Source organism: Octopus bimaculoides, chromosome 12 (genome assembly GCF_046866305.1).
Source record: "Octopus bimaculoides isolate indiv1 chromosome 12, ASM4686630v1, whole genome shotgun sequence".
In the NCBI taxonomy this organism is placed as follows: domain Eukaryota; kingdom Metazoa; phylum Mollusca; class Cephalopoda; order Octopoda; family Octopodidae; genus Octopus; species Octopus bimaculoides.
The window spans coordinates 66,203,570-66,216,657 of NC_142939.1; the positions used below are offsets into that span (position 1 = coordinate 66,203,570).

Below are 13,088 nucleotides of genomic sequence, written 5' to 3' on the forward strand. Positions count from 1 at the left end.
ATATATATATATATATATATATATATATATATATATATATATATATATATATATGTACATACATACATATACACACACACACATATATATACAACTATATTTATATACATACGATCCATAATTTATTTTTATATTTTATGCAACTATAATGCACACACACACACACATATATATATATATGTATATGATATATAATATATATTGTATATTTTTATATAATACATACCTTCATACCTATGTAGTTAGATATATATATATATACGCAGAAACGCGCCCTCCCCCCCACACATATATGCACGCGCCTACGTCAGGTGTATGCGTGTACACGAAGCAGAGTGTGTTTGTGTAATGTGTCAACGTTTGAAAACATTATATAACATTATATAGTATAATACGTCGATAATATTTGAAAATGTCAATAAATGTGTATTTCTAAAGACTTCCACATTTCGATCTACACTATGGTCGATACACATATATACACAAACACACACACACGCGTCACGCATTTAAACTCACACACACATACATATACGCATATCTATCTATCTATCTATCTATCTATCTATCTCTCTATCTATCTATCTATCTATCTATCTATCGATCTACCTATCCATCTATATATCTATCTATCCATCTATCTATACACACACACACACACACACACACACACACACACACACACACATATATATATATATATATATCTTTATATATATACACGCACGTTTACAGTGAGCGAATATACCTGACACCTAACATTTTTCATGTTCACAATCTAAAGGGAATACACTTCCATTACTGGGTGTGTATGTTTGTATGTGTGTATGTATTTATGTATGTGTGTATGCACACACACACACACACACACACACGTTTATTCTTATATATATACACACGTTTACCTCCGTTAACAAAATTGTTACGTGTCAATATTCCGTTATTTCTTCACTTTTAATGCAACGTAGACGACTTAGACCTTTTCCAAGAACTCATCGTAACACACGATATATTTTCCGACGGCTTTTAGATAAGATTTCTGTTGTTAAAAATGTGTATGGAAGAGTCTGTCTTCTGCTCTCTAGACTCTACACTCAGTCTTGTTTAATTTTTAAGATCTCCGTTAGTAAAGTTGACATTTTGCATACAATCTAAAAGACACCGACATCAATCTTGCCAGATTTCTTTTCTTGCACCATTCATACAAAACTATTTCTGATTGAATTTGTTCTATCCTCTGACTTATGATTTTCCTGACCTATATTTGGATACAGTGGAGGCGCAATAGCCCAGTGGTTAGGGAAGCGGACTCGTGGTTGCAGCATCGCGGCATCTATTCCCAGATACCGGGCGTTGTGAGTGTTTATTGAGCGAAAATACCTAGAGCTCTACGAGGCTACAATAGGGGCTGGTGGCGAACCCTGCTGCACTCTTTCACCATAACTTTCTGTCACTTTTTCTTCTTGTTTCTGTTGTACCTGCGTTTCAAAGGGCCAGCTTTGTCACGCTCTGTGTCACACTGTATCTCCTCGAGAACTACGTTAAGGTTGCACGTGTCTGTGGAGTGCTCAGCCACTTGCACGTTAATTTCACGAGCAGGCTGTTCCGTTAATCGGATCAGCTGGAACCCTCGTCGTCGCAACGACGGAATACCACGAATATTTGGATACATCTTCCTTTGAACTCTAATGACGTGTCTATGTCTTACTTGTACTAAGTTATTTTTAATATATTTTGTGATTTGAATAATGCATCTTTCTTAGTTCTAACATAAGTTTAAAAAAAAACCTTTTTCCATAGAGTGTGCTAATGAAGGTGTTTTAGGACTTTAATATGCAAGTGCTGTAGGTTATCCCATATTCATTTAACCAAGGGCTGAATTATTCTTCTCACAGCAATCTATGAAAACCACTCAATCAAAAAATCCTATTTAACCCAAGATATATCTACAAAAATTCCAGATAACAAACACATTAGATTCGGAGAAACCTGACATTTCACTTGAATTATCAAAATGATAAATAGCCAATGGGTTATGTTTTGAATCTTCAAAGAATTTGTTTCTTAAATTGAGATGACCTTCTACTAATATATATTCACTTGCCATGTAATTCAAAGATTTTGGTGTCCATCGTTTCTAAAAATCGCTCACATATATTTAACATTAAACACCAGTTTTATTGGATATCCATCTCTTTCATTAATACCCTTCAAATATTTTGTAAATCGCAATGGGAACCGATTATCAGCATGCTGATAAGCGGTTTATATCATTTATAGTGATGTTGATGTTGCTGCTGCTGTAGTTGTTACTGTTTCTGTTGATTCCTCTATTATCCAAAATCTATGGACATTATAAAATTTACTGAGCTATTCGAACCATTCATTAGAATCAATAAAAATTTGAGTTACTCAGCTTATTTTACCAAATCAATATCAATTCCGATTCCAAATCGGCGAACTAACAGATTCTTTAGCATGCCGTCCAAAATACTTGGCGCTATTTCGTTCGTCTTTACTCTCCAAGTTCAAATTCCGATGAGGTCAACTTTAACTTTCATTCTTCCGTGGTCGAAAACATAAGTACCAGTTGAACATTGGGGTTGATGTAATCGACTTAACCCCTCCTTCCGAAATTACTGGACTCATGCCAATATTAACTTCATTTCCCCCCACCCCATCAAATGCTTTAGCACTCAAACTAATACACACATTAGCGAATCGCACCATCACTTGCAATGCAGCTTGTTAATATTGAAATATAAACTAATTTTTACCATAGAAGCTGACTAACAACTTATTTACGACTATTCTTAATTCTCTGTGTGTAACGTTTGGATTAAAAATAAAATGGTGAGAATTCCATTTTCTGATTATTGTTAGAAAAATGTTCTCGATGTTTTTACCGTTGTTGCAGCTGTTGTTGTTGTTGTTGATGTTATAGACCTTATTGCTATTATAACAGCCGTTGCTTCAGTTGCTGCCGTTGTTTTGCAGCAGAAACAACAGCTACTCCTGTACTCGTTGCTGTTTGTTATTAGTGGTTATTCAGCAATCCCTTTTGAGCTAAACTACAATCACTAACAATCCAGATCTGACCATCTCGTTTTTCTTTCAAGTACACTGATAAGTAAGGTTACGTTAAGTAATGTGCCGTTATTAATTTTAAAAGGATAATGAGAAATTTGATGGATATTTAGCTGTTATATATAGAAGGTCGATCGATAAAGAGGTTCCCCCGACGGTTCGTTTAATCATTTATTTGTGATGTTGCCTAAAAAACAGGAAAAACAGAAGCGTTAACCCGAGCGTGGCATTTGTTAACGAAACTAAAACCGTTGATGGTTTCCTACACGGAAAATGAAACCATTGGAGCGAAGATTTGGGAATCCTTAGATGCATTCATAATGAGACAATGCGCGCGCGCGCACACACACACACACACACACACACACACACACACACACATAAGCACATACACCCATACACAAAAACACGTACATGTATACACACGCACTCACATGCATAAATACAAACATAAGTATTTGTGTGTGGTGTGCGTGTGGTGTATGTGTAAATATATATATATATATATATATATATATACATCTCTGTCTACCTATACATATGTATGTGTGTGAACGCACGCGCGTATATATATTTACAGATATAGATATACAGATTCATAGATAAACATATACATACATATATTTGTGTATATTACATACATACATACATACATACATACATACATTGAATATTGTAAGTTCAGATTTTGCTACATTGTGGACTTGGGTATTAAATAACTACAAATAGAACGTGGAGAAGATGTGGGTTTGGTAAAATGAAATCAACCAGTTAACAAGCAATTTAAAAGTCGAGTCTATAAGCAGAACAGTGAAAGTATTCAAGGCTTTTCGCAAGTAGAAAATGTAGCATTCTTTTACTGTCTACGTTCCAATGATGGACATGCGTAACTTAGAAACCTATTCCTTGCTTACGGAAATATTTGAAGTAGAAGAGTACAAGCATATATACGTATATACGCATATACCTCCATACTTTCATTCAATTCATACATATATGCGTATATAGACACCTATATAAATACATGTATATATATATATATATATATATATATATATATATATATATATACATAAGGAAGCTTTTGTTATAGAACAAACATTAAAATTGGGTCAACGACTTTACATACAACATGTGGAAGTGTGTTTACTTATGAAGTTTGGACGTTCTTTTCTGAGGGAAGTAAAAGATTTTTCAAATATTTTTTTAAAAAATGAAAAGAAATTTTTGATATTTTAATTGTCTGATAAAACATTTTAAGTCTGTGGACATTTATTTTATTTTATGTTTATCTTTATTTATTTTATCTTTATATTCTTATATTTGTCTATTAGTTTTTTCGGTAGTTTTTGAATTTTTAGCCGGTTATATAAAACATGTTTGATAGGCCGTTCGATTTGTATTATATTGAAATATATACTTTTACCTTCTGTAATTTTATGTATATGTATAATCTTTATGTGTTTGGGAACCATGGTGTTTTTTATATATATGATTACATGTTTGAGGGTTGGTGTTGTATATAAAGTCGTTGACCCAAATTTAATGTTTGTTCTATAACCAATGTTTCTTTATCTTCGTCTCATTTATATTTGAACAGTTCTTTTGCTGTCCTATAAATCCTTTTGTTTTTATAAAAGAGACAAATGTTATTTCTTGTTATATAATATATATATATATATATATATATATATATATATATATATATATATATATATATCGAAGACTGTTGACTCGTTAATCACATATGGCTTTTCGCACTAACGAATCTATGTAAATGAGCACTAAATATGTTAAAGCTAACAACATATAACCAGGTAAAAGCATTTATATAGTATAATTGAGAACAAAGTTATAAAACAAAGTTATAAAAGAATATAAAAGGACCATAAGGCATAGAAATGAGAGCAAAAGGACCATAAGGCATAGAAATGAGAGCAAAGAAGCAGTGAACAGCGATGTTAGCAAGACTCGTGCTGAACCTAAAACTTGCGCTGCATTGCAAAGACTCTCCCTAATAGCACTAATCAGTCGAAAGGCATGGATGCACGTTCACCCACGTACAAACTCGTATGAAGTTGGTAACTCCAAGATTCCCTCTCGAAACGTTCTGTCAAGGAATATCCAGAGTTATTCTTATTATTAACTGCGTGTGACAACAGCATTGTACAAGGAAATGTAATCTATATCGCGTATTGAGGACGCATCCGCTCGGTCTGTTAAACTAAATCGTATCTATGTGTGTGTTTATGTATGTGTGAATGCATATGTGTGAATGTTTCTGCATGTGTGTGCGCTACTTGTGTGTGGTTGAATGTCTGTGTGTGTGTTTGTGATAATTTCATATTATTATTAGACAGATAAGAAATGGCTGACTCTCCACAATTTCTGCAACTGCTCCTGTTGCTGCTGCTACTGCTGTTAATGGTGGTGACGGTACCTACTTTGTAAGCGGTGATCTCTGACAGTTGTCAGTCGAACGTTTATTGAATTCAAGTCTGCTTTTAAAATGATTTAGCATTTGTGTTAGTCTTCAATTTAATTCGCTAATAGTTGCAATTTTCGCTATAGAACATGGTCTACGACCTGAATGATTCACTTTGGTTGAGACAATTCTTAGACTACACACACCTTTAATCATTGTCTACTCATCTTTGCAGCGAATATAGACACATTCGGAGGAACTCGTAACTTTTATCTGAAACTCTTATTTATATCGACGGAACCATTAAGTTTTATCTCACAATCCTACTGATCGCTGTTTCTTCAGAAAATTGAACCATTTATTCTGAAGACACCGACTGAGCAATAAAACGTTTCATTGAAATAACAAAGAAAGTGGCGTGACAGATATTCGCCATTCGTTATTATCAATTGATCAGGGGATCAGTTAATGAATACGCAGGTCCGCTATGATTCTAACTTGGAATGCATCACGCTTTATATATAGATAGTCAAAAATCTATAACATACATGCACAACCGAAAACTTATCTGCTCGTATTCAATGCAGGCAACTGGAGAACACAATCTTTAGCTTTCAAATTCGGCCATAGATCAGGTTCATACCATCAAAATAGCTATGGGAGCAACTCCAGCCTCTCCATCTCTCTCTCTCTCTCTGTTTGTCTCTCTGCCCGTCTCCCTGTGTCTCTGTCTGTCACGCTGCTCTTCTCTCTTGGCCATCTGCACACACACACACACACACACACACACACACACACACACACACACACACACATACACACACACACATACACACACACACAGACAAACACACACACACACACACATAAACACACACAAACACACATAAACACACACAAACACACATAAAAGCACACGCATATTCAGGCTCACATATTGGTTTATAATAAGGCAACTAACTCCTCCACATTAGACAAGTTAATTATTCCAGCGACCTTCACTCCCGGGACTTTGACCCTCAGCATGAATTTTATTTTCCCTAAGATTATCTAACACGTGACCATCGCTGTTGTATTTGTTAAAAACTAACCCGTCATCACGGTACATTCCAATGCCAGAATTGTTTGTAACTAGAGTAGCCCATGAGAATTTCTACACTACTTCTACGGCATCATCAGGTTGAAATGATGAAGAATAATTTTCTGGAATATAATCTTACTTATGTCCATCACAAAAGACTCTTAAAATTTTCTAACTTATTGGCAAAGCTATATATAACTCCATTTCATGCGGAATCTTGGAAAATATGAAATTATATGAGATGTTTATTTCCTTCTGCGAACAACATATCTCCCAACTCAAATCTACCTCATCATATGTAGGTTCTGTTAGTTTTCTTTTCTAGTAAACGTAATCCAAGTTGTTTGCCAACAACATATGGACTACAAATGATTTTTTTTTTGCATTCATGTTCATAGCTGCGCATAGAAATAACAAATGTAGGAAATCACACACACGCAAACAAATGTGTGTGAACACACACACACACACATAATTATATATATGCATACATAACTACATACACACATTGATATATATATATATATATATATATATATATATATATATATATATATATATATTTATACATACATGTATACACACACATACATACATACGTTCATACATACATATATACATACATGCATATGCATATATCCGCACGTGTATTAGTGATAACAAATAACCCTTCCTTAATTGGATGAAAATCACGCATCTGATTAGCTGACTGTAATGTTGTTCAGGGAAGAATAAAAAAATCATTGTGATTTTACTTAAAATGCCAATCTATATAAATATATCCAGAGAGACAGGAGGAGGAGGGAAAGAGCGAAAGTGAGGTAGAGAGAAAGAGAGGAAAAGAGAGGATGAGGAAGAGTTAGAAGGAGATGGAAAGTGATAGAGAATGTTATGTACACACATATCCCAATGTATGCCTCAACTTTAAACACACAAATATATGTACGGCCACCACCAGCCTCTCTCCCTCTCCATATTGATTTAAGATATTTTCAGATCCCAGCAATTAAAACTAGATGTAAAGAACCGTCCTGTGATATTGTAAAACTGTAAAATATTCTACAATGAATAATAAATATTTTCTTGTAGTGTTTATCGAAAAAAAAAATGTATTAGATCTCAAACATTCACGGATCAGTGAATGGCCGAGGTACTAAACGAAAGAGCGTCTCCATGCTGTTGCTTAGCCTGCTAGAAACAAGAGCCGAGTTTCGCTCATATCATGTTTGCCCTGTTGATTTATAGGAAAGGAATAACACGTTGGTTAATGTAGTTTTGGATACATTGTGTTTAAAACATAAAGATTGAAGGGAAAGGAAACCTGGGATGTATTTAATCATAAAGCTTGTTCAATCAAAGATAAATTGCAGCGAAGCAGCTTCATCCCCACCGACAGTAACGACCGTGTCAATAGCAGGATCAAGAACTGCAAGAGAAACAATAACAACGATCACCGTTCCAACAAAATCAACTTTATCAGCAGGAATAGTTTCAACAATGGTGACAGAAACACCGACAACAACGTCATCAATTTCAACAAGAACAAAGACGTTGTCAATCTCGCCAACAACAATATGAGTATCAACAACGAAAACAAGAACATTATCAACAACAACAACAACAACAACAACAACAACAACAACAACAACAACGCTAACAAGACATCAACAATAAAACATCAACAGAGCCAATAATAACTGCATCAACATTATTAACATCAACAAATGTACGTTGCTGTTCATAATTGCGCAGCAAATTTATTTGTACAGATCTTCTCAACAAAAGTGGTAAATGTTCGGTGAGCTGTGCGCATGCGTTATTTTCTCTCCAAGAGTATATCTATTTCACTTCCCAACTCAAATTATTTTACTATCACGGTGACAAACTTCAATTATATTCTGGATGCTTTACGATTCACATTGGGATACTGCCTAGTTACCAACCCCTACCTCCCAGACCCTGGTCTTCTGTACATTTTCCGTATGAGACCCTTCGTCCAGTCCTTCCTGTTCACAGTAGCTTCTCTCTGGGATCTGAAGTATTTTTCCTGCAAATATCTTCCTACTAAAGTTTTCACGGAATACTCACCGTCTACAACCAACAATCGGGAAATGTCTTAATGCACCATTCTTCACACTAGAAATAACAGTCAAAACTGCCTCAATACACACTATGCTGTCTTAAAGCGGGGTGACGCAGTTGTTGCAAATACGCAATGGCCAAGAAAACCAGGCTAAGAACCATAGATGGAATTTTGTCTTTGATGACGTCTCTGTACAGTTTAAACTCATCAAACGCTTAAAATAAAAATGTTTACGGCTGAAATAAAAATGTTTACACGTTTACCAGGAAATATAGTGGTTTTCTAAGAATTCTACACCATTTAATTGTGCTGAAAGAACGTTAAGGATACATCACGAATGAAAACTGTATAAATCCGATCATACTTTTTAAAGATTCACAATTTGTCGTTGGAAATTCAGCAACAAGTCTCATATTCAATGTAGGAAAGCAAAGTAAATGGTGCCGCTCATTTTCTAACAGTGAAAATGAAATCAGGGAAATAAATACTACACTACAAGTCGAAGGCAAAATTCAGTGGACAAAATTCAGTATATCCTTGTCTAAACTCTCGTTTCTATTTTTCGGTGATTGAGAGAAACACAAATTTACACCGTTTGAAGTACTTGGAGACCTGAATACATATTGTGTACTGAATGCCGTGTTTTATCACGTATTTATCAGTTGTGAATGGAAAATAATGTCAATTAATTCTATCATTTTCATTTGTATCAGAATATGAGGGATGAAGGTAAACGCGGTGAGACAACAATGTCTATTGAATTGATAAATCATTCGAACATAACTATAGTTTTGTTAACGAAACATGGCTACGCCTATCAATCAATTACGTTGTTTCTTGTTTCAGTTTTTCTTCTCTCTCCAAAAGAAATTCTAGTTTGTTTTTCTTATAGACATAAAAAAGAAATTATTATTCATTCATAAGAGCGAGGGAAAGATGGCGTTTCTCTGATGTTTACACGTTTCCCAGAAGATATAGTGATTTTCTAAGAATTCCACATCATTCAGCTGTGAGGAAACAACGTTGAGCTTACATCGCAACAAGTTGTTACCAGATCTCCATAAGATCTCACTAACAACTCATTTATACACCTATGAATGATTGGCTTACCATAAGATTCTTTTCTCTTTGCAATCCCATTCCATTCACTTCACCTATGTGGCTAATGCCTTTTCATGCCGTTGTTCTTTCTGAAATTTTGGCTGTGGTGCTATTTGAACCTGACCGATGTAAACTTATCTTCAATTATTCTGATGTAAAACCCATTCCGTTTTATTTTTTAGGAATAGTGTACTTCGTACGGCTTCCAAGGACATATAGCATGTGTTGCAAGGTGTAAGGTGAGGCATGTTTGACTGCTATTTCCAGTAATTTCAATAACGATCTAGATGTTCTGCCGTTGTCTTTTATTTATTTATTATTTTGTTTTAGAAGAACTCAACACTCGAGGTAAACTCTTGGACACTTGAGACCAAATTCGAGTTTCTGGTGAACGTCATTGTAATAAATGTTTGAATAGATCAAGAAAACCGACTATTAACAACTAAATCCCTCACATCACCCCCCCCCCCGTCCGTTATGCTGGTCACTGCAAACCCTTCTGCCCGCCAACCAACCTGCTTGCTAGCCTAGCTTCCTTATAAAAACCTGGTGATTGATGTCAATAAATCTGAAACAAAGAATCAATACAGCAACGATAAATATGATTTTCTTGAATGTTCTCTCCTCGTTTTCTTACTTTCAGATGGATGTCATGAAAAAAGTTACTGCCCAGACATGGAGGGAAGAAAGAGAAAAACAACATACATTGAATATTATAAGAAAAAGCAACAGTATAAGTTTTGCGATAAAAAGAGGCATCTAACGGAATATTTCATATGCATGTAATAAATATTCAGATGCTAGTTGTAAGCCAAGCCTTGTTAGATAAGGATAATAAATTACGATAATCCGGTGAAGTCGTAGACACTTGTGAAATCCTCTATATTCGTATATGACTACTAATAACCATCAAACCGCTCGATTATCGATGAATAAATAACACTACCAGAAACGGTATTAGCATCTTGTGAATAATAAAATAAAAGCTAAGTAAATCAAAGAAATACATGTTCTTAAAGAAGTCTTTACAGATCAATGGAACTAGATGTATATTTTGTCTCTAAGTCAGTTACAGCTTCAGAAATTCTTCGTTATTGCTACTTTTTCTAGATTTATGACGAGAGAGAAAGAAATAAAGAAGACGGACAGACAATAAGATTTTACCTTAATTAACTTAATTATTTTGAAATGAAATTTCCTGGGATTGATTTTAATTGCAAGGCCTTAATTTTCGGACCTCGAGTAATACATCGACAAAACCGAATTAATTACACTACAGCTCATAATTAATTACTTCAATAAAAAAACTATTGTTTTAAAATTTTGGCACAAGGCCAGAAATTCTATTGTAAGGCGATTATATCGGCCTCAGAACTCAACAGGCACTTATTTTATCGACTTCGAAAGGATGAAAGGCAAAGTCGACCTCGGCGAAATTTGAACCCAGAACCTAACTGAATTCTCCGAACTGAATAAAATAATGACTTGAGATAGATATATGAGTTATTACCTAGGTTTTGGACTGTTTCTTGCCTGGGTTCAGAACTGTTTGAATTATGTATAATATTTATACTTCACGCATGTCTTAGCATCTTTCAAATACACCTGGATTTCAAAAAATTCGATTTCCATGCGCCTGTATTAATTCGGGCTTTAAGTCTCTGTTTCTCTCACTCATTCACTATCTATCTATCTATCTATCTATCTATCTATCTATCTATCTATCTATCTATTTACATTTCTATCTCTCTATCTATCTTAAAATACTTCCTGTTGTAGCTGTTACAGTTGCTCGGTAAAGATGAAGATACTAAGAAAGATATAACTGTAAAAAAATAAATAAATAAATAAATAAAAAATAAATAAAAATCCATTGGATTATGTGAAGAATATCTGCATATATCTTGTTTTCTTTATACCACACGGGGATTAAATGCTATGAAGAAGGTTTGTTAAGAGATGAAAGAACCAACATTATCGGCAGCAGACGACTGCCACATTCAATTACTCCACGCCTTAAAATACGATCGAATTCTTTACATCTTATATATTTTTTTCTCTCTTTGCTTTTTATTCCAAACTTATTTCTTAAAATTAGATCCAAACAATTTCTCAACGTCGCTTAAGCTGATTTCCTATGGATTCCACCTTGATTTACTGAAGTGTTCTAGATCCTGTAATCCTTTATTTGCTACTTAATGCCATCTTCCACAAAAGAATCGTTAAATTTATTTTATGAGCTTCCGAATTTAAAAACTGGTTTCCTTTATGTGTGTGTGTGCATGTAGATATGTCTGTGTGTATTACTTTCTTTACTTGCGTATATGTGCGTATATTCGTGGCTGTGTTTGTTTGTAGTGTATGTGTGTGTGTGAGTATGTGTACTATTGTTTGCAGTAATTTACAAAGTTGTTAAGACTATGAAGTCATACCAGTCATATGCCGGGTCAAATCTATCAACTCTTCAGTCATTTACATTCCTCATTGAGTTTCAAAGTCGATTAACTTTGAAAAGGTGAAAGAATCGGGTGCAACTAACTTCAACTGCGGGATCTGTTGCACATCAGGGGATCTAGCGACTTATAGTTTTTCTTCATCTAAAAAAAAAGAGAAGACATTATGAAATACAATAGATGTTCCCCGAGTGGTTGATCTCAGGCTTTCGACAAAAAAAACTCAATTATTTAATGAAATGAATGATTTACTCATGAAATCATCCCTCCTATTATAGGCACAAGGCGCCAGTACGAAGCTGGTACTTAATTTATTTATCCCGAAAGGATGAAAGGCAAAGTCGACCTCGGCAGAATTTGAACTCAGAACGTAAAGACGGACGACATACAGCTAGGTATTTCACCCAGCGTGCTAACGATTCTGCCAGCTCGCCACCTTTTTTGCTCCTGAAATAATGTAAGCGCCTGAATGATCCATTGCCATGTGTACTCTTAGATAATTCCTAGGCAGAACGAATGACATATAGTGTGTGACAAGTGTGTGTTCATTTTCAATTACATGTACTTCATTCAAAGCTCATCTGTACAGTTTGTGTTTACACAGTGTCATACACAAGTGATGAGTCAACTTGAGGTTATAAAAAAAAATGTCCTTTGCACAAGGTACCATGCAGTAGCATCAAACAAGGTACCTCATGGTTTGCAATGTGATCTTCTTAACCATTCGAACAAACAGCTACAGTCTACCATTTTCTGGTTGTGTAATAGACAAAGGTTTCATTCCTGTATCATTTAAAGTATTCTTGATAGAATGTTATGAGATGGGTTCTTTTTATCGACAATAGAATTTATATATAA

The 13,088-nt window shown here is 34.6% G+C and overlaps 1 long non-coding RNA gene across 1 annotated transcript in view; it reads left to right on the forward strand.

The window, feature by feature from the left end:
• LOC106884479 (uncharacterized) overlaps positions 1–11,669 on the forward strand; it is a 29,119-nt gene extending 17,450 nt beyond the window's left edge. Inside the window, exons 2-3 of the long non-coding RNA XR_001411246.3 lie at positions 9,960–10,016; positions 10,421–11,669. This is a non-coding gene — a long non-coding RNA (uncharacterized LOC106884479). The remainder of the gene's footprint in view (positions 1–9,959; positions 10,017–10,420) is intronic.
• The last annotated feature ends 1,419 nt before the right edge of the window (positions 11,670–13,088 follow it).